Source organism: Hippopotamus amphibius, chromosome 2 (assembly GCF_030028045.1).
Source record: "Hippopotamus amphibius kiboko isolate mHipAmp2 chromosome 2, mHipAmp2.hap2, whole genome shotgun sequence".
Lineage (NCBI taxonomy): Eukaryota > Metazoa > Chordata > Mammalia > Artiodactyla > Hippopotamidae > Hippopotamus > Hippopotamus amphibius.
The window spans coordinates 221,725,344-221,747,160 of record NC_080187.1 but is presented as its reverse complement, the minus strand read 5'-3'; the positions used below and the strand labels follow the sequence as shown (position 1 = coordinate 221,747,160).

At 54.4% G+C, this 21,817-nt stretch overlaps 8 non-coding genes across 8 annotated transcripts; all 8 read left to right on the top strand.

Annotated features, from left to right (window-relative positions):
- The first annotated feature begins 2,139 nt into the window (after positions 1 to 2,139).
- LOC130847540 (small nucleolar RNA SNORD115) lies at positions 2,140 to 2,220 on the top strand. The gene has a single exon (XR_009052294.1). It is a non-coding gene; the product is annotated as a small nucleolar RNA SNORD115 (small nucleolar RNA).
- Positions 2,221 to 4,725: 2,505 nt separating this feature from the next.
- On the top strand, positions 4,726 to 4,806 carry LOC130846985 (small nucleolar RNA SNORD115). Its single transcript, XR_009051780.1, has one exon. It is a non-coding gene; the product is annotated as a small nucleolar RNA SNORD115 (small nucleolar RNA).
- A 2,506-nt stretch (positions 4,807 to 7,312) lies between these two features.
- LOC130847080 (small nucleolar RNA SNORD115) lies at positions 7,313 to 7,393 on the top strand. The gene has a single exon (XR_009051874.1). It is a non-coding gene; the product is annotated as a small nucleolar RNA SNORD115 (small nucleolar RNA).
- A 2,506-nt stretch (positions 7,394 to 9,899) lies between these two features.
- Positions 9,900 to 9,980, top strand: LOC130847072 (small nucleolar RNA SNORD115). The gene has a single exon (XR_009051867.1). It is a non-coding gene; the product is annotated as a small nucleolar RNA SNORD115 (small nucleolar RNA).
- Positions 9,981 to 12,490: 2,510 nt separating this feature from the next.
- On the top strand, positions 12,491 to 12,571 carry LOC130846984 (small nucleolar RNA SNORD115). The gene has a single exon (XR_009051779.1). It is a non-coding gene; the product is annotated as a small nucleolar RNA SNORD115 (small nucleolar RNA).
- A 2,510-nt stretch (positions 12,572 to 15,081) lies between these two features.
- LOC130846983 (small nucleolar RNA SNORD115) lies at positions 15,082 to 15,162 on the top strand. The gene has a single exon (XR_009051778.1). It is a non-coding gene; the product is annotated as a small nucleolar RNA SNORD115 (small nucleolar RNA).
- Positions 15,163 to 17,672: 2,510 nt separating this feature from the next.
- Positions 17,673 to 17,753, top strand: LOC130846982 (small nucleolar RNA SNORD115). Its single transcript, XR_009051777.1, has one exon. It is a non-coding gene; the product is annotated as a small nucleolar RNA SNORD115 (small nucleolar RNA).
- Positions 17,754 to 20,264: 2,511 nt separating this feature from the next.
- LOC130846981 (small nucleolar RNA SNORD115) lies at positions 20,265 to 20,345 on the top strand. The gene has a single exon (XR_009051776.1). It is a non-coding gene; the product is annotated as a small nucleolar RNA SNORD115 (small nucleolar RNA).
- Positions 20,346 to 21,817: the final 1,472 nt, after the last annotated feature.

The following is a 21,817-nucleotide window of genomic DNA, read 5'->3' as shown; positions in this document are numbered from 1 at the left end:
TATGGGCTGGCCGCCCTCACAGCAGCCAGTACAGGGTAGTCTTTTGGCAACCTCCTGCCTACCAAGGAGGAATGTCTGCTGCTGCCCCAAATTTATGGGCTCACATCTGGTGCACTCACATGCCTTCATTAGAGCTGTATTCTAGTCAGAGAGCACATCGAGGCAGTGTTTTCTTCCTTGGCCCCAGGCGGAACATCTCTAGAGACCTCTGTGCACCTAGCGTCAGAGTATGATCACCAACTGAGGGAATGGTCCCTTGTGGTGTGTGCTTTATGGCTTCCCAAAACCTGCCAGTAGGGAAGGCTCATGCCCCCTGCCTAGAGATGGTGAGAGGCAGGCAGGAGCCTATCCTCAGGTGCTTGGAAGCAGGATGCTGCTGGTTATTTCAAGGGCTGGAAGCCATGCCGTGGTCTTCAATGGGGTTGTGCCAGGACTCTGTGAGGGATCATGGTGCTTTGTTGGAGCCACTTGATCCGAATGGGGCCTCTGATGGGGTCTGCATGCATACACAGGACCATAGCTTCTCCTGGGTTGGTCGTCCTCTCCGGAAGCCCCTGGTTTGTCAGAGAGCCCCCTCCAGAGGAGAAAAGGCTTCTGGGTGTCCATTCCCCCATGAAGGCTTTGCAGAGCCCTTGGGCATCCCGTTATCATGTCCATCGTGAGGCCCTGTTGACCTGAAGGGGAGGGGTGGTCCCGGGATGCGGGCTGAGGAGGGTGTAGCTGCATGGCTGTTGTTTGGTGGCCTTGCACGGGCCACAGTAGGGAATGCTGCCACAGAAGAAATTGGCCCTGTTTGGGAATCTCTGTGGTCCCCAAGGAGGAATGCTTGACATGGCTCCCCATCCACCAGATCGGAATGCGGGTCTTGAAATTCAACTCGATTGACCTGAAGTGTAGTAAGACTGACCATGGAGGCACCATTTCATTACGTGGTGCCCTGGGGAGCAACCACGCAGATCTCTGTGCATGTCGAGGCAGAGCACGAGGATGGACTGAGCTTATGGTCAGTTGTGGGGTGTGCTTGAGTGACTTCCAAGAAGTGTTGGTTGGGAGGATGTGGGGCCAGGCCTGGAGGTGGTGAGAGGCAACAAGGACCCTTCATCAGGGACTTGGCAGCTAGATGCTCTTGGCTCTTGTGAGAGCTGAAGGGCTGGTCCCTTGCTGGAATGGGGTTTCCCAGGTCTCTGTGAGGGATCATGGGCCTTCAGATAGGCCAGTTTATTCAGACAGGCCCTTTCAAGGGTTCTGCATACAGATACAGGCCTGTGGCATCTCTTGTGCTGGCCTTCCTCTACGGGAGCCACTGCCTACCAAGAGAGCTCCCTCCAGCTCCTGTGAATGTCCACTGTGTGGGACATAAAGGCCTCATTGTCTGGGTGTTGTGCACATGGACAGGCCGAGTGTGACATCGGCCAGCACACGCTTGCCCACACCAGGGTCGGGCCCAGAGGAATGTCTCCATTCCCCCCAGAAACGCCCCCAGTGTTTTCCCCACCAAGCAGACCTGGTGCCAGGCCTTGTGCTGACTAGAGGATCCATGAGGCTAGTCCTTCCCTGGGGAGACATATACGTACTGGTTCTTTCATCTGCCCCTGACACAGTATTAAGGTACATAAGATGGCATTGATCCACCTGTCCACTCATGCCTTCATCTTTGTATGTATGGATGGATGGAGAGAGTGAGCCAAGGACGAGGGTCGAAAGGGAGGGAGCTAGAGCATTCTGGAGGAAGGGAGGCAGGAAGGAAGCTATGTAGGGAGCTGTTTGTATGCGTTTCAGCTATGTGTTCCTGTCTCTGCTTGGAGGTACATTTGGGCCCTATGTTCCTGGATGTATTGCTGCAGGTATTTCTTGTAGCATCATTCGATGCATGAGCATGTGGCACACACGTCCCCCAATGCATCTAGCATGGAGTTGGAGTTCTCACAGCTGTCCTTCTCACCTCTTGGCAGCCATCGTCCCCAGAGAAATGAAGATCTGTGTTTGGCCTATGTTCCCTAGGGCAATCACCATGAGCCTTGGCCCAGCACGTGGATTCGACAGAATGGCACATCCCTTCAGGCATCCTTCTTTCCAGGAAGCATCTGAGGTAAGCCTTCACATGTGGCAGGGCGCAGGTGAGTGAGGAGGGCCTCAGTTGGGTCGATGATGAGAACTCATATGGTCCTGAAGAGAGCTGATGACCAAAAAATCATGCTCAATAGGATTACGCTGAGGCCTAACAGAGGGATCCAGGGGCAGGATGGCCTGCATTTTTGGTCCATTGCAGAGCCCTGGGTGTGGGTGTGTGTGTGGGTTTGGGTGTGGGTGTTGGAGCAGCCTCTCGCTCGAGGAAATCCCTTGAGACTCCTCCCAGTGTAGGAGGATTCCACATATCCAAGATGTGTTGCCACCTGTGGTTTTCTATCCTGCTCCATAGTGCCAGGGCCCACATGTTCTGAAGCCATGGGTGGAGTCTTTCCTTAAGCCTTTCTGCTTTGAATTTTGTGTTTCAGGCCAAGCCTTGGCATGGGCTCACCACAGCCAGAATGTTCCGCAGTGAGTGGCTCTTTTGGTTGCTACCGATAGGCCCCAGAGAATTTTGAACTATGGGCTGGCCGCCCTCACAGCAGCCAGTACACGGTAGTCTTTTGGCAACCTCCTGCCTACCAAGGAGGAATGTCTGCTGCTGCCCCAAATTTATGGGCTCACATCTGGTGCACTCACATGCCTTCATTAGAGCTGTATTCTAGTCAGAGAGCACATCGAGGCAGTGTTTTCTTCCTTGGCCCCAGGCGGAACATCTCTAGAGACCTCTGTGCACCTAGCGTCAGAGTATGATCACCAACTGAGGGAATGGTCCCTTGTGGTGTGTGCTTTATGGCTTCCCAAAACCTGCCAGTAGGGAAGGCTCATGCCCCCTGCCTAGAGATGGTGAGAGGCAGGCAGGAGCCTATCCTCAGGTGCTTGGAAGCAGGATGCTGCTGGTTATTTCAAGGGCTGGAAGCCATGCCGTGGTCTTCAATGGGGTTGTGCCAGGACTCTGTGAGGGATCATGGTGCTTTGTTGGAGCCACTTGATCCGAATGGGGCCTCTGATGGGGTCTGCATGCATACACAGGACCATAGCTTCTCCTGGGTTGGTCGTCCTCTCCGGAAGCCACTGGTTTGTCAGAGAGCCCCCTCCAGAGGAGAAAAGGCTTCTGGGTGTCCATTCCCCCATGAAGGCTTTGCAGAGCCCTTGGGCATCCCGTTATCATGTCCATCGTGAGGCCCTGTTGACCTGAAGGGGAGGGGTGGTCCCGGGATGCGGGCTGAGGAGGGTGTAGCTGCATGGCTGTTGTTTGGTGGCCTTGCACGGGCCACAGTAGGGAATGCTGCCACAGAAGAAATTGGCACTGTTTGGGAATCTCTGTGGTCCCCAAGGAGGAATGCTTGACATGGCTCCCCATCCACCAGATCGGAATGCGGGTCTTGAAATTCAACTCGATTGACCTGAAGTGTAGTAAGACTGACCATGGAGGCACCATTTCATTACGTGGTGCCCTGGGGAGCAACCACGCAGATCTCTGTGCATGTCGAGGCAGAGCACGAGGATGGACTGAGCTTATGGTCAGTTGTGGGGTGTGCTTGAGTGACTTCCAAGAAGTGTTGGTTGGGAGGATGTGGGGCCAGGCCTGGAGGTGGTGAGAGGCAACAAGGACCCTTCATCAGGGACTTGGCAGCTAGATGCTCTTGGCTCTTGTGAGAGCTGAAGGGCTGGTCCCTTGCTGGAATGGGGTTTCCCAGGTCTCTGTGAGGGATCATGGGCCCTCAGATAGGCCAGTTTACTCAGACAGGCCCTTTCATGGGTTCTGCATACAGATAGAGGCCTGTGGCATCTCTTGTGCTGGCCTTCCTCTACGGGAGCCACTGCCTACCAAGAGAGCTCCCTCCAGCTCCTGTGAATGTCCACTGTGTGGGACATAAAGGCCTCATTGTCTGGGTGTTGTGCACATGGACAAGCCGAGTGTGACATCGGCCAGCACACGCTTGCCCACACCAGGGTCGGGCCCAGAGGAATGTCTCCATTCCCCCCAGAAACGCCCCCAGTGTTTTCCCCACCAAGCAGACCTGGTGCCAGGCCTTGTGCTGACTAGAGGATCCATGAGGCTAGTCCTTCCCTGGGGAGACATATACGTACTGGTTATTTCATCTGCCCCGACCCAGTATTAAGGTACATAAGATGGCATTGATCCACCTGTCCACTCATGCCTTCATCTTTGTATGTATGGATGGATGGAGAGAGTGAGCCAAGGACGAGGGTCGAAAGGGAGGGAGCTAGAGCATTCTGGAGGAAGGGAGGCAGGAAGGAAGCTATGTAGGGAGCTGTTTGTATGCGTTTCAGCTATGTGTTCCTGTCTCTGCGTGGAGGTACATTTGGGCCCTATGTTCCTGGATGTATTGCTGCAGGTATTTCTTGTAGCATCATTCGATGCATGACCGTGTGGCACACACGTCCCCCAATGCATCTAGCATGGAGTTGGAGTTCTCACAGCTGTCCTTCTCACCTCTTGGCAGCCATCGTCCCCAGAGAAATGAAGATCTGTGTTTGGCCTATGTTCCCTAGGGCAATCACCATGAGCCTTGGCCCAGCACGTGGATTCGACAGAATGGCACATCCCTTCAGGCATCCTTCTTTCCAGGAAGCATCTGAGGTAAGCCTTCACATGTGGCAGGGCGCAGGTGAGTGAGGAGGGCCTCAGTTGGGTCGAGGATGAGAACTCATATGGTCCTGAAGAGAGCTGATGACCAAAAAATCATGCTCAATAGGATTACGCTGAGGCCTAACAGAGGGATCCAGGGGCAGGATGGCCTGCATTTTTGGTCCATTGCAGAGCCCTGGGTGTGGGTGTGTGTGTGGGTTTGGGTGTGGCTGTTGGAGCAGCCTCTCGCTCGAGGAAATCCCTTGAGACTCCTCCCAGTGTAGGAGGATTCCACATATCCAAGATGTGTTGCCACCTGTGGTTTTCTATCCTGCTCCATAGTGCCAGGGCCCACATGTTCTGAAGCCATGGGTGGAGTCTTTCCTTAAGCCTTTCTGCTTTGAATTTTGTGTTTCAGGCCAAGCCTTGGCATGGGCTCACCACAGCCAGAATGTTCCGCAGTGAGTGGCTCTTTTGGTTGCTACCGATAGGCCCCAGAGAATTTTGAACTATGGGCTGGCCGCCCTCACAGCAGCCAGTACAGGGTAGTCTTTTGGCAACCTCCTGCCTACCAAGGAGGAATGTCTGCTGCTGCCCCAAATTTATGGGCTCACATCTGGTGCACTCACATGCCTTCATTACAGCTGTATTCTAGTCAGAGAGCACATCGAGGCAGTGTTTTCTTCCTTGGCCCCAGGCGGAACATCTCTAGAGACCTCTGTGCACCTAGCGTCAGAGTATGATCACCAACTGAGGGAATGGTCCCTTGTGGTGTGTGCTTTATGGCTTCCCAAAACCTGCCAGTAGGGAAGGCTCATGCCCCCTGCCTAGAGATGGTGAGAGGCAGGCAGGAGCCTATCCTCAGGTGCTTGGAAGCAGGATGCTGCTGGTTATTTCAAGGGCTGGAAGCCATGCCGTGGTCTTCAATGGGGTTGTGCCAGGACTCTGTGAGGGATCATGGTGCTTTGTTGGAGCCACTTGATCCGAATGGGGCCTCTGATGGGGTCTGCATGCATACACAGGACCATAGCTTCTCCTGGGTTGGTCGTCCTCTCCGGAAGCCCCTGGTTTGTCAGAGAGCCCCCTCCAGAGGAGAAAAGGCTTCTGGGTGTCCATTCCCCCATGAAGGCTTTGCAGAGCCCTTGGGCATCCCGTTATCATGTCCATCGTGAGGCCCTGTTGACCTGAAGGGGAGGGGTGGTCCCGGGATGCGGGCTGAGGAGGGTGTAGCTGCATGGCTGTTGTTTGGTGGCCTTGCACGGGCCACAGTAGGGAATGCTGCCACAGAAGAAATTGGCCCTGTTTGGGAATCTCTGTGGTCCCCAAGGAGGAATGCTTGACATGGCTCCCCATCCACCAGATCGGAATGCGGGTCTTGAAATTCAACTCGATTGACCTGAAGTGTAGTAAGACTGAGCATGGAGGCACCATTTCATTACGTGGTGCCCTGGGGAGCAACCACGCAGATCTCTGTGCATGTCGAGGCAGAGCACGAGGATGGACTGAGCTTATGGTCCGTTGTGGGGTGTGCTTGAGTGACTTCCAAGAAGTGTTGGTTGGGAGGATGTGGGGCCAGGCCTGGAGGTGGTGAGAGGCAACAAGGACCCTTCATCAGGGACTTGGCAGCTAGATGCTCTTGGCTCTTGTGAGAGCTGAAGGGCTGGTCCCTTGCTGGAATGGGGTTTCCCAGGTCTCTGTGAGGGATCATGGGCCTTCAGATAGGCCAGTTTATTCAGACAGGCCCTTTCAAGGGTTCTGCATACAGATACAGGCCTGTGGCATCTCTTGTGCTGGCCTTCCTCTACGGGAGCCACTGCCTACCAAGAGAGCTCCCTCCAGCTCCTGTGAATGTCCACTGTGTGGGACATAAAGGCCTCATTGTCTGGGTGTTGTGCACATGGACAAGCCGAGTGTGACATCGGCCAGCACACGCTTGCCCACACCAGGGTCGGGCCCAGAGGAATGTCTCCATTCCCCCCAGAAACGCCCCCAGTGTTTTCCCCACCAAGCAGACCTGGTGCCAGGCCTTGTGCTGACTAGAGGATCCATGAGGCTAGTCCTTCCCTGGGGAGACATATACGTACTGGTTATTTCATCTGCCCCTGACACAGTATTAAGGTACATAAGATGGCATTGATCCACCTGTCCACTCATGCCTTCATCTTTGTATGTATGGATGGATGGAGAGAGTGAGCCAAGGACGAGGGTCGAAAGGGAGGGAGCTAGAGCATTCTGGAGGAAGGGAGGCAGGAAGGAAGCTATGTAGGGAGCTGTTTGTATGCGTTTCAGCTATGTGTTCCTGTCTCTGCGTGGAGGTACATTTGGGCCCTATGTTCCTGGATGTATTGCTGCAGGTATTTCTTGTAGCATCATTCGATGCATGAGCATGTGGCACACACGTCCCCCAATGCATCTAGCATGGAGTTGGAGTTCTCACAGCTGTCCTTCTCACCTCTTGGCAGCCATCGTCCCCAGAGAAATGAAGATCTGTGTTTGGCCTATGTTCCCTAGGGCAATCACCATGAGCCTTGGCCCAGCACGTGGATTCGACAGAATGGCACAACCCTTCAGGCATCCTTCTTTCCAGGAAGCATCTGAGGTAAGCCTTCACATGTGGCAGGGCGCAGGTGAGTGAGGAGGGCCTCAGTTGGGTCGAGGATGAGAACTCATATGGTCCTGAAGAGAGCTGATGACCAAAAAATCATGCTCAATAGGATTACGCTGAGGCATAACAGAGGGATCCAGGGGCAGGATGGCCTGCATTTTTGGTCCATTGCAGAGCCCTGGGTGTGGGTGTGTGTGTGGGTTTGGGTGTGGGTGTTGGAGCAGCCTCTCGCTCGAGGAAATCCCTTGAGACTCCTCCCAGTGTAGGAGGATTCCACATATCCAAGATGTGTTGCCACCTGTGGTTTTCTATCCTGCTCCCTAGTGCCAGGGCCCACATGTTCTGAAGCCATGGGTGGAGTCTTTCCTTAAGCCTTTCTGCTTTGAATTTTGTGTTTCAGGCCAAGCCTTGGCATGGGCTCACCACAGCCAGAATGTTCCGCAGTGAGTGGCTCTTTTGGTTGCAACCGATAGGCCCCAGAGAATTTTGAACTATGGGCTGGCCGCCCTCACAGCAGCCAGTACAGGGTAGTCTTTTGGCAACCTCCTGCCTACCAAGGAGGAATGTCTGCTGCTGCCCCAAATTTATGGGCTCACATCTGGTGCACTCACATGCCTTCATTAGAGCTGTATTCTAGTCAGAGAGCACATCGAGGCAGTGTTTTCTTCCTTGGCCCCAGGCGGAACATCTCTAGAGACCTCTGTGCACCTAGCGTCAGAGTATGATCACCAACTGAGGGAATGGTCCCTTGTGGTGTGTGCTTTATGGCTTCCCAAATCCTGCCGGTAGGGAAGGCTCATGCCCCCTGCCTAGAGATGGTGAGAGGCAGGCAGGAGCCTATCCTCAGGTGCTTGGAAGCAGGATGCTGCTGGTTATTTCAAGGGCTGGAAGCCATGCCGTGGTCTTCAATGGGGTTGTGCCAGGACTCTGTGAGGGATCATGGTGCTTTGTTGGAGCCACTTGATCCGAATGGGGCCTCTGATGGGGTCTGCATGCATACACAGGACCATAGCTTCTCCTGGGTTGGTCGTCCTCTCCGGAAGCCACTGGTTTGTCAGAGAGCCCCCTCCAGAGGAGAAAAGGCTTCTGGGTGTCCATTCCCCCATGAAGGCTTTGCAGAGCCCTTGGGCATCCCGTTATCATGTCCATCGTGAGGCCCTGTTGATCTGAACGGGAGGGGTGGTCCCGGGATGTGGGCTGAGGAGGGTGTAGCTGCATGGCTGTTGTTTGGTGGCCTTGCACGGGCCACAGTAGGGAATGCTGCCACAGAAGAAATTGGCCCTGTTTGGGAATCTCTGTGGTCCCCAAGGAGGAATGCTTGACGTGGCTCCCCATCCACCAGATCGGAATGCGGGCCGTGAAATTCAACTCGATTGACCTGAAGTGTAGTAAGACTGAAAATGGAGGCACCATTTCATTACGTGTTGCCCTGGGGAGCAACCACGCAGATCTCTGTGCATGTCGAGGCAGAGCAGGAGGATGTACTGAGCTTATGGTCAGTTGTGGGGTGTGCTTGAGTGACTTCCAAGAAGTGTTGGTTGGGAGGATGTGGGGCCAGGCCTGGAGGTGGTGAGAGGCAACAAGGACCCTTCATCAGGGACTTGGCAGCTAGATGCTCTTGGCTCTTGTGAGAGCTGAAGGGCTGGTCCCTTGCTGGAATGGGGTTTCCCAGGTCTCTGTGAGGGATCATGGGCCCTCAGATAGGCCAGTTTTCTCAGACAGACCCTTTCATGGGTTCTGCATACAGATACAGGCCTGTGGCATCTCTTGTGCTGGCCTTCCTCTACGGGAGCCACTGCCTACCAAGAGAGCTCCCTCCAGCTCCTGTGAATGTCCACTGTGTGGGACATAAAGACCTCATTGTCTGGGTGTTGTGCACATGGACAAGCCGAGTGTGACATCGGCCAGCACACGCTTGCCCACACCAGGGTCGGGCCCAGAGGAATGTCTCCTTTCCCCCCAGAAACGCCCCCAGTGTTTTCCCCACCAAGCAGACCTGGTGCCAGGCCTTGTGCTGACTAGAGGATCCATGAGGCTAGTCCTTCCCTGGGGAGACATATACGTACTGGTTATTTCATCTGCCCCTGACACAGTATTAAGGTACATAAGATGGCATTGATCCACCTGTCCACTCATGCCTTCATCTTTGTATGTATGGATGGATGGAGAGAGTGAGCCAAGGACGAGAGTCGAAAGGGAGGGAGCTAGAGCATTCTGGAGGAAGGGAGGCAGGAAGGAAGCTCTGTAGGGAGCTGTTTGTATGCGTTTCAGCTATGTGTTCCTGTCTCTGCGTGGAGGTACATTTGGGCCCTATGTTCCTGGATGTATTGCTGCAGGTATTTCTTGTAGCATCATTCGATGCATGAGCGTGTGACACACACGTCCCCCAATGCATCTAGCATGGAGTTGGAGTTCTCACAGCTGTCCTTCTCACCTCTTGGCAGCCATCGTCCCCAGAGAAATGAAGATCTGTGTTTGGCCTATGTTGCCTAGGGCAATCACCATGAGCCTTGGCCCAGCACGTGGATTCGACAGAATGGCACATCCCTTCAGGCAATCTTCTTTCCAGGAAGCATCTGAGATAAGCCTTCACATGTGGCAGGGCGCAGGTGAGTGAGGAGGGCCTCACTTGGGTCGAGGATGAGAACTCATATGGTCCTGAGGAGAACTGATGACCAAAAAATCATGCTCAATAGGATTACGCTGAGGCCTAACAGAGGGATCCAGGGGCAGGATGGCCTGCATTTTTGGTCCATTGCAGAGCCCTGGGTGTGGGTGTGGGTACGGGTGTGGGTGTGGGTGTGGGTGTTGGAGCAGCCTCTCCCTCGAGGAAATCCTTTGATACTCCTCCGAGCGTAGGAGGCTTCCACATATCCAAGATGTATTGCCACCTTTGGTTTTCTATCCTGCTCCATAGTGCCAGGGCCCACATGTTCTGAGGCCATGGGTGGAGTCTTTCCTTAAGCCTTTCTGCTTTGAATTTTGTGTTTCAGGCCAAGCCTTGGAATGGACTCACCACAGCCAGAATGTTCGGCAGTGAGTGGCTCTTTTGGTTGCTACCGATAGGCCCCAGAGAATTTTGAACTATGGGCTGTCCGCCCTCACAGCAGGCAGTACATGGTAGTCTTTTGGCAACCTCCTGCCTACCAAGGAGGAATGTCTGCTGCTGCCCCAAATTTATGGGCTCACATCTGGTGCACTCACATGCCTTCATTAGAGCTGTATTCTAGTCAGAGAGCACATCGAGGCAGTGTTTTCTTCCTTGGCCCCAAGCGGAACATCTCTAGAGACCTCTGTGCACCTAGCGCCAGAGTATGATCACCAACTGAGGGAATGGTCCCTTGTGGTGTGTGCTTTATGGCTTCCCAAAACCTGTCAGTAGGGAAGGCTCATGCCCCCTGCCTAGAGATGGTGAGAGGAAGGCAGGAGACCATCCTCAGGTGCTTGGAGGCAGGATGCTGCTGGTTATTTCAAGGACTGGAAGCCATGCCCTGGTCTTCAATGGGGTTGTGCTAGGACTCTGTGAGGGATCATGGTGCTTTGTTGGAGCCAACTAATCCGAATGGGGCCTCTGATGGGGTCTGCATGCATACACAGGACCATAGCTTCTCCTGGGTTGGTCGTCCTCTCCGGAAGCCACTGGTTTGTCAGAGAGCCCCCTCCAGAGGAGAAAAGGCTTCTGGGTGTCCATTTCCCCATGAAGGCTTTGCAGAGCCCTTGGGCATCCCGTTATCATGTCCATCATGAGGCCCTGTTGACCTGAAGGGGAGGGGTGGTCCCGGGATGTGGGCTGAGGAGGGTGTAGCTGCATGGCCGTTGTTTGGTGGCCTTCCACGGGCCACAGTAGGGAATGCTGCCACAGAAGAAATTGGCCCTGTTTTGGAATCTCTGTGGTCCCCAAGGAGGAATGCTTGACGTGGCTCCCCATCCACCAGATCGGAATGCGGGCCGTGAAATTCAACTCGATTGACCTGAAGTGTAGAAAGACTGACCATGTAGGCACCATTTCATTACGTGTTGCCCTGGGGAGCAACCACGCAGATCTCTGTGCATGTCGAGGCAGAGCACGAGGATGGACTGAGCTTATGGTCAGTTGTGGGGTGTGCTTGAGTGACTTCCAAGAAGTGTTGGTTGGGAGGATGTGGGGCCAGGCCTGGAGGTGGTGAGAGGCAACAAGGACCCTTCATCAGGGACTTGGCAGCTAGATGCTCTTGGCTCTTGTGAGAGCTGAAGGGCAGGTCCCTTGCTGGAATGGGGTTTCCCAGGTCTCTGTGAGGGATCATGGGCCCTCAGATAGGCCAGTTGTCTCGGACAGGCCCTTTCATGGATTCTGCATACAGATACAGGCCTGTGGCATCTCTTGGGCTGGCCTTCCTCTACGGGAGCCACTGCCTACCAAGAGAGCTCCCTCCAGCTCCTGTGAATGTCCACGGTGAGGGACATAAAGGCCTCATTGTCTGGGTGTTGTGCACATGGACAAGCCGAGTGTGACATCGGCCAGCACACGCTTGGCCACACCAGGGTGGGGCCCAGAGGAATGTCTCCATTCCCCCAGACACATCCCCAGTGTTTTCCCTGCCAAGCAGACCTGGTGCCAGGCCTTGTGCTGCCAGGAGGATCCATGAGGCTAGTCCTTCCCTGGGGAGACATATACGTACTGGTTCTTGCATCTGCCCCTGACACAGTATTAAGGTACATAAGATGGCATTGACCACCTGTCCTCTCATGCCTTCATCTTTGTAAGTATGGATGGATGGAGAGAGTGAGCCAAGGACGAGGGTCGAAAGGGAGGGAGCTAGAGCATTCTGGAGGAAGGGAGGCAGGAAGGAAGCTCTGTAGGGAGCTGTTTGTATGCGTTTCAGCTATGTGTTCCTGTCTCTGCGTGGAGGTACATTTGGGCCCTATGTTCCTGGATATATTGCTGCAGGTATTTCTTGTAGCATCATTCGATGCATGAGCGTGTGGCACACACATCCCCCAATGCACCTAGCATGGATTTGGTGTTCTGACAGCTGTCCTTCTCACCTCTTGGCAGACATCGTCCCCAGAGAAATGAAGATCTGTGTCTGGCCTATGTTCCCTAGGGCAATCACCATGAGCCTTGGCCCAGCACGTGGATTCGACAGAATGGCACATCCCTTCAGGCATCCTTCTTTCCAGGAAGCATCTGAGGTAAGCCTTCACATGTGGCAGGGCGCAGGTGAGTGAGGAGGGCCTCAGTTGGGTCGAGGATGAGAACTCATATGGTCCTGAAGAGAGCTGATGACCAAAAAATCATGCTCAATAGGATTACGCTGAGGCCTAACAGCGGGATCCAGGGGCAGGATGGCCTGCATTGTTGGTCCATTGCAGAGCCCTGGGTGTGGGTGTGGGTGTGGGTGTGGGTGTGGGTGTGGGTGTTGGAACAGACTCTCGCTCGAGGAAATCCCTTGAGACTCCTCCCAGTGTAGGAGGATTCCACATATCCAAGATGTGTTGCCACCTGTGGTTTTCTATCCTGCTCCATAGTGCCAGGGCCCACATGTTCTGAAGCCATGGGTGGAGTCTTTCCTTAAGCCTTTCTGCTTTGAATTTTGTGTTTCAGGCCAAGCCTTGGAATGGACTCACCACAGCCAGAATGTTCGGCAGTGAGTGGCTCTTTTGGTTGCTACCGATAGGCCCCAGAGAATTTTGAACTATGGGCTGGCCGCCCTCACAGCAGCCAGTACAGGGTAGTCTTTTGGCAACCTCCTGCCTACCAAGGAGGAATGTCTGCTGCTGCCCCAAATTTATGGGCTCACATCTGGTGCACTCACCTGCCTTCATTACAGCTGTATTCCAGTCAGAGAGCACATCGAGGCAGTGTTTTCTTCCTTGGCCCCAGGCGGAACATCTCTAGAGACCTCTGTGCACCTAGCGCCAGAGTATGATCACCAACTGAGGGAATGGTCCCTTGTGGTGTGTGCTTTATGGCTTCCCAAAACCTGTCAGTAGGGAAGGCTCATGCCCCCTGCCTAGAGATGGTGAGAGGCAGGCAGGAGCCCATCCTCAGGTGCTTGGAGGCAGGATGCTGCTGGTTATTTCAAGGGCTGGAAGCCATGCCGTGGTCTTCAATGGGGTTGTGACAGGACTCTGTGAGGGATCATGGTGCTTTGTTGGAGCCACTTGATCCGAATGGGGCCTCTGATGGGGTCTGCATGCATACACAGAACCATAGCTTCTCCTGGGTTGGTCGTCCTCTCCGGAAGCCACTGGTTTGTCAGAGAGCCCCCTCCAGAGGAGAAAAGGCTTCTGGGTGTCCATTCCCCCATGAAGGCTTTGCAGAGCCCTTGGGCATCCCGTTATCATGTCCATCGTGAGGCCCTGTTGACCTGAAGGGGAGGGGTGGTCCCGGGATGTGGGCTGAGGAGGGTGTAGCTGCATGGCCGTTGTTTTGTGGCCTTCCACGGGCCACAGTAGGGAATGCTGCCACAGAAGAAATTGGCCCTGTTTTGGAATCTCTGTGGTCCCCAAGGAGGAATGCTTGACGTGGCTCCCCATCCACCAGATCGGAATGCGGGCCGTGAAATTCAACTCGATTGACCTGAAGTGTAGAAAGACTGACCATGTAGGCACCATTTCATTACGTGTTGCCCTGGGGAGCAACCACGCAGATCTCTGTGCATGTCGAGGCAGAGCACGAGGATGGACTGAGCTTATGGTCAGTTGTGGGGTGTGCTTGAGTGACTTCCAAGAAGTGTTGGTTGGGAGGATGTGGGGCCAGGCCTGGAGGTGGTGAGAGGCAACAAGGACCCTTCATCAGGGACTTGGCAGCTAGCTGCTCTTGGCTCTTGTGAGAGCTGAAGGGCAGGTCCCTTGCTGGAATGGGGTTTCCCAGGTCTCTGTGAGGGATCATGGGCCCTCAGATAGGCCAGTTGTCTCGGACAGGCCCTTTCATGGATTCTGCATACAGATACAGGCCTGTGGCATCTCTTGGGCTGGCCTTCCTCTAAGGGAGCCACTGCCTACCAAGAGAGCTCCCTCCAGCTCCTGTGAATGTCCACGGTGAGGGACATAAAGGCCTCATTGTCTGGGTGTTGTGCACATGGACAAGCCGAGTGTGACATCGGCCAACACACGCTTGGCCACACCAGGGTGGGGCCCAGAGGAATGTCTCCATTCCCCCAGACACATCCCCAGTGTTTTCCCCGCCAAGCAGACCTGGTGCCAGGCCTTGTGCTGCCAGGAGGATCCATGAGGCTAGTCCTTCCCTGGGGAGACATATAGGTACTGGTTCTTTCATCTGCCCCTGACACAGTATTAAGGTACATAAGATGGCATTGACCACCTGTCCTCTCATGCCTTCATCTTTGTAAGTATGGATGGATGGAGAGAGTGAGCCAAGGACGAGGGTCGAAAGGGAGGGAGCTAGAGCATTCTGGAGGAAGGGAGGCAGGAAGGAAGCTCTGTAGGGAGCTGTTTGTATGCGTTTCAGCTATGTGTTCCTGTCTCTGCGTGGAGGTACATTTGGGCCCTATGTTCCTGGATATATTGCTGCAGGTATTTCTTGTAGCATCATTCGATGCATGAGCGTGTGGCACACACATCCCCCAATGCACCTAGCATGGATTTGGTGTTCTGACAGCTGTCCTTCTCACCTCTTGGCAGACATCGTCCCCAGAGAAATGAAGATCTGTGTCTGGCCTATGTTCCCTAGGGCAATCACCATGAGCCTTGGCCCAGCACGTGGATTCGACAGAATGGCACATCCCTTCAGGCATCCTTCTTTCCAGGAAGCATCTGAGGTAAGCCTTCACATGTGGCAGGGCGCAGGTGAGTGAGGAGGGCCTCAGTTGGGTCGAGGATGAGAACTCATATGGTCCTGAAGAGAGCTGATGACCAAAAAATCATGCTCAATAGGATTACGCTGAGGCCTAACAGCGGGATCCAGGGGCAGGATGGCCTGCATTGTTGGTCCATTGCAGAGCCCTGGGTGTGGGTGTGGGTGTGGGTGTGGGTGTGGGTGTGGGTGTTGGAACAGACTCTCGCTCGAGGAAATCCCTTGAGACTCCTCCCAGTGTAGGAGGATTCCACATATCCAAGATGTGTTGCCACCTGTGGTTTTCTATCCTGCTCCATAGTGCCAGGGCCCACATGTTCTGAAGCCATGGGTGGAGTCTTTCCTTAAGCCTTTCTGCTTTGAATTTTGTGTTTCAGGCCAAGCCTTGGAATGGACTCACCACAGCCAGAATGTTCGGCAGTGAGTGGCTCTTTTGGTTGCTACCGATAGGCCCCAGAGAATTTTGAACTATGGGCTGGCCGCCCTCACAGCAGCCAGTACAGGGTAGTCTTTTGGCAACCTCCTGCCTACCAAGGAGGAATGTCTGCTGCTGCCCCAAATTTATGGGCTCACATCTGGTGCACTCACCTGCCTTCATTACAGCTGTATTCCAGTCAGAGAGCACATCGAGGCAGTGTTTTCTTCCTTGGCCCCAGGCGGAACATCTCTAGAGACCTCTGTGCACCTAGCGCCAGAGTATGATCACCAACTGAGGGAATGGTCCCTTGTGGTGTGTGCTTTATGGCTTCCCAAAACCTGTCAGTAGGGAAGGCTCATGCCCCCTGCCTAGAGATGGTGAGAGGCAGGCAGGAGCCCATCCTCAGGTGCTTGGAGGCAGGATGCTGCTGGTTATTTCAAGGGCTGGAAGCCATGCCGTGGTCTTCAATGGGGTTGTGACAGGACTCTGTGAGGGATCATGGTGCTTTGTTGGAGCCACTTGATCCGAATGGGGCCTCTGATGGGGTCTGCATGCATACACAGAACCATAGCTTCTCCTGGGTTGGTCGTCCTCTCCGGAAGCCACTGGTTTGTCAGAGAGCCCCCTCCAGAGGAGAAAAGGCTTCTGGGTGTCCATTCCCCCATGAAGGCTTTGCAGAGCCCTTGGGCATCCCGTTATCATGTCCATCGTGAGGCCCTGTTGACCTGAAGGGGAGGGGTGGTCCCGGGATGTGGGCTGAGGAGGGTGTAGCTGCATGGCCGTTGTTTTGTGGCCTTCCACGGGCCACAGTAGGGAATGCTGCCACAGAAGAAATTGGCCCTGTTTTGGAATCTCTGTGGTCCCCAAGGAGGAATGCTTGACGTGGCTCCCCATCCACCAGATCGGAATGCGGGCCGTGAAATTCAACTCGATTGACCTGAAGTGTAGAAAGACTGACCATGTAGGCACCATTTCATTACGTGTTGCCCTGGGGAGCAACCACGCAGATCTCTGTGCATGTCGAGGCAGAGCACGAGGATGGACTGAGCTTATGGTCAGTTGTGGGGTGTGCTTGAGTGACTTCCAAGAAGTGTTGGTTGGGAGGATGTGGGGCCAGGCCTGGAGGTGGTGAGAGGCAACAAGGACCCTTCATCAGGGACTTGGCAGCTAGCTGCTCTTGGCTCTTGTGAGAGCTGAAGGGCAGGTCCCTTGCTGGAATGGGGTTTCCCAGGTCTCTGTGAGGGATCATGGGCCCTCAGATAGGCCAGTTGTCTCGGACAGGCCCTTTCATGGATTCTGCATACAGATACAGGCCTGTGGCATCTCTTGGGCTGGCCTTCCTCTACGGGAGCCACTGCCTACCAAGAGAGCTCCCTCCAGCTCCTGTGAATGTCCACGGTGAGGGACATAAAGGCCTCATTGTCTGGGTGTTGTGCACATGGACAAGCCGAGTGTGACATCGGCCAGCACACGCTTGGCCACACCAGGGTGGGGCCCAGAGGAATGTCTCCATTCCCCCAGACACATCCCCAGTGTTTTCCCCGCCAAGCAGACCTGGTGCCAGGCCTTGTGCTGCCAGGAGGATCCATGAGGCTAGTCCTTCCCTGGGGAGACATATAGGTACTGGTTCTTTAATCTGCCCCTGACACAGTATTAAGGTACATAAGATGGCATTGACCACCTGTCCTCTCATGCCTTCATCTTTGTAAGTATGGATGGATGGAGGGAGTGAGCCAAGGACGAGGGTCGAAAGGGAGGGAGCTAGAGCATTCTGGAGGAAGGGAGGCAGGAAGGAAGCTCTGTAGGGAGCTGTTTGTATGCGTTTCAGCTATGTGTTCCTGTCTCTGCGTGGAGGTACATTTGGGCCCTATGTTCCTGGATATATTGCTGCAGGTATTTCTTGTAGCATCATTAGATGCATGAGCGTGTGGCCCACACATCCCCCAATGCACCTAGCATGGATTTGGTGTTCTCACAGCTGTCCTTCTCACCTCTTGGCAGACATCGTCCCCAGAGAAATGAAGATCTGTGTCTGGCCTATGTTCCCTAGGGCAATCACCATGAGCCTTGGCCCAGCACGTGGATTCGACAGAATGGCACATCCCTTCAGGCATCCTTCTTTCCAGGAAGCATCTGAGGTAAGCCTTCACATGTGGCAGGGCGCAGGTGAGTGAGGAGGGCCTCAGTTGGGTCGAGGATGAGAACTCATATGGTCCTGAAGAGAGCTGATGACCAAAAAATCATGCTCAATAGGATTACGCTGAGGCCTAACAGCGGGATCCAGGGGCAGGATGGCCTGCATTGTTGGTCCATTGCAGAGCCCTGGGTGTGGGTGTGGGTGTGGGTGTGGGTGTGGCTGTGGGTGTTGGAACAGACTCTCGCTCGAGGAAATCCCTTGAGACTCCTCCCAGTGTAGGAGGATTCCACATATCCAAGATGTGTTGCCACCTGTGGTTTTCTATCCTGCTCCATAGTGCCAGGGCCCACATGTTCTGAAGCCATGGGTGGAGTCTTTCCTTAAGCCTTTCTGCTTTGAATTTTGTGTTTCAGGCCAAGCCTTGGAATGGACTCACCACAGCCAGAATGTTCGGCAGTGAGTGGCTCTTTTGGTTGCTACCGATAGGCCCCAGAGAATTTTGAACTATGGGCTGGCCGCCCTCACAGCAGCCAGTACAGGGTAGTCTTTTGGCAACCTCCTGCCTACCAAGGAGGAATGTCTGCTGCTGCCCCAAATTTATGGGCTCACATCTGGTGCACTCACCTGCCTTCATTACAGCTGTATTCCAGTCAGAGAGCACATCGAGGCAGTGTTTTCTTCCTTGGCCCCAGGCGGAACATCTCTAGAGACCTCTGTGCACCTAGCGCCAGAGTATGATCACCAACTGAGGGAATGGTCCCTTGTGGTGTGTGCTTTATGGCTTCCCAAAACCTGTCAGTAGGGAAGGCTCATGCCCCCTGCCTAGAGATGGTGAGAGGCAGGCAGGAGCCCATCCTCAGGTGCTTGGAGGCAGGATGCTGCTGGTTATTTCAAGGGCTGGAAGCCATGCCGTGGTCTTCAATGGGGTTGTGACAGGACTCTGTGAGGGATCATGGTGCTTTGTTGGAGCCACTTGATCCGAATGGGGCCTCTGATGGGGTCTGCATGCATACACAGAACCATAGCTTCTCCTGGGTTGGTCGTCCTCTCCGGAAGCCACTGGTTTGTCAGAGAGCCCCCTCCAGAGGAGAAAAGGCTTCTGGGTGTCCATTCCCCCATGAAGGCTTTGCAGAGCCCTTGGGCATCCCGTTATCATGTCCATCGTGAGGCCCTGTTGACCTGAAGGGGAGGGGTGGTCCCGGGATGCGGGCTGAGGAGGGTGTAGCTGCATGGCTGTTGTTTGGTGGCCTTGCACTGGCCACAGTAGGGAATGCTGCCACAGAAGAAATTGGCCCTGTTTGGGAATCTCTGTGGTCCCCAAGGAGGAATGCTTGACATGGCTCCCCATCCACCAGATCGAAATGCGGGTCTTGAAATTCAACTCGATTGACCTGAAGTGCAGTAAGACTGACCATGGAGGCAACATTTCATTACGTGGTGCCCTGGGGAGCAACTACGCAGATCTCTGTGCATGTCGAGGCAGAGCACGAGGATGGACTGAGCTTATGGTCAGTTGTGGGGTGTGCTTGAGTGACTTCCAAGAAGTGTTGGTTGGGAGGATGTGGGGCCAGGCCTGGAGGTGGTGAGAGGCAACAAGGACCCTTCATCAGGGACTTGGCAGCTAGATTCTCTTGGCTCTTGTGAGAGGTGAAGGGCTGGTCCCTTGCTGGAATGGGGTTTCCCAGGTCTCTGTGAGGGATGATGGGCCCTCAGATAGGCCAGTTTACTCAGACAGGCCCTTTCATGGGTTCTGCATACAGATACAGGCCTGTGGCATCTCTTGGGCTGGCCTTCCTCTACGGGAGCCACTGCCTACCAAGAGAGCTCCCTCCAGCTCCTGTGAATGTCCACTGTGTGGGACATAAAGGCCTCATTGTCTGGGTGTTGTGCACATGGACAAGCCGAGTGTGACATCGGCCAGCACACGCTTGCCCACACCAGGGTCGGGCCCAGAGGAATGTCTCCATTCCCCCCAGAAACACCCCAGTGTTTTCCCCACCAAGCAGACCTGGTGCCAGGCCTTGTGTTGACTAGAGGATCCATGAGGCTAGTCCTTCCCTGGGGAGACATATACGTACTGGTTATTTCATCTGCCCCTGACACAGTATTAAGGTACATAAGATGGCATTGATCCACCTGTCCACTCATGCCTTCACCTTTGTAAGTATGGATGGATGGAGGGAGTGAGCCAAGGACGAGGGTCGAAAGGGAGGGAGCTAGAGCATTCTGGAGGAAGGGAGGCAGGAAGGAAGCTCTGTAGGGAGCTGTTTGTATGCGTTTCAGCTATGTGTTCCTGTCTCTGCGTGGAGCTACATTTGGGCCCTATGTTCCTGGATGTATTGCTGCAGGTATTTCTTGTAGCATCATTCGATGCATGAGCGTGTGGCACACACGTCCCCCAATGCACCTAGCATGGAGTTGGAGTTCTCACAGCTGTCCTTCTCACCTCTTGGCAGCCATCGTCCCCAGAGAAATGAAGATCTGTGTCTGGCCTATGTTCCCTAGGGCAATCACCATGAGCCTTGGCCCAGCACGTGGATTTGACAGAATGTCACATCCCTTCAGGCATCCTTCTTTCCAGGAAGCATCTGAGGTAAGCCTTCACATGTGGCAGGGCGCAGGTGAGTGAGGAGGGCCTCAGTTGGGTCGAGGATGAGAACTCATATGGTCCTGAAGAGAGCTGATGACCAAAAAATCATGCTCAATAGGATTACGCTGAGGCCTAACAGAGGGATCCAGGGGCAGGATGGCCTGCATTTTTGGTCCATTGCAGAGCCCTGGGTGTGGGTGTGCGTGTAGGTTTGGGTGTGGGTGTTGGAGCAGCCTTTCCCTCGAGGAAATCCCTTGAGACTCCTCCGAGTGTAGGAGGCTTCCACATATCCAAGATGTGTTGCCACCTTTGGTTTTCTATCCTGCTCCATAGTGCCAGGGCCCACATGTTCTGAAGCCATGGGTGGAGTCTTTCCTTAAGCCTTTCTGCTTTGAATTTTGTGTTTCAGGCCAAGCCTTGGCATGCGCTCACCACAGCCAGAATGTTCCGCAGTGAGTGGCTCTTTTGGTTGCTACCGATAGGCCCCAGAGAATTTTGAACTATGGGCTGGCCGCCCTCACAGCAGCCAGTACAGGGTAGTCTTTTGGCAACCTCCTGCCTACCAAGGAGGAATGTCTGCTGCTGCCCCAAATTTATGGGCTCACATCTGGTGCACTCACATGCCTTCATTACAGCTGTATTCTAGTCAGAGAGCACATCGAGGCAGTGTTTTCTTCCTTGGCCCCAGGCGGAACATCTCTAGAGACCTCTGTGCACCTAGCGCCAGAGTATGATCCCCAACTGAGGGAATGGTCCCTTGTGGTGTGTGCTTTATGGCTTCCCAAAACCTGTCAGTAGGGAAGGCTCATGCCCCCTGCCTAGAGATGGTGAGAGGCAGGCAGGAGCCTATCCTCAGGTGCTTGGAAGCAGGATGCTGCTGGTTATTTCAAGGGCTGGAAGCCATGCCATGGTCTTCAATGGGGTTGTGCCAGGACTCTGTGAGAGATCATGGGGCTTTGTTGGAGCCACTTGATCCGAATGGGGCCTCTGATGGGGTCTGCATGCATACACAGGACCATAGCTTCTCCTGGGTTGGTCGTCCTCTCCGGAAGCCACTGGTTTGTCAGAGAGCCCCCTCCAGAGGAGAAAAGGCTTCTGGGTGTCCATTCCCCCATTAGGGCTTTGCAGAGCCCTTGGGCATCCCGTTATCATGTCCATCGTGAGGCCCTGTTGACCTGAAGGGGAGGGGTGGTCCCGGGATGTGGGCTGAGGAGGGTGTAGCTGCATGGCTGTTGTTTGGTGGCCTTGCACGGGCCACAGTAGGGAATGCTGCCACAGAAGAAATTGGCCCTGTTTGGGAATCTCTGTGGTCCCCAAGGAGGAATGCTTGACATGGCTCCCCATCCACCAGATCGGAATGCGGGTCTTGAAATTCAACTCGATTGACCTGAAGTGTAGTAAGACTGAAAATGTAGGCACCATTTCAGTACGTGTTGCCCTGGGGAGCAACCACGCAGATCTCTGTGCATGTCGAGGCAGAGCACGAGGATGTACTGAGCTTATGGTCAGTTGTGGGGTGTGCTTGAGTGACTTCCAAGAAGTGTTGGTTGGGAGGATGTGGGGCCAGGCCTGGAGGTGGTGAGAGGCAACAAGGACCCTTCATCAG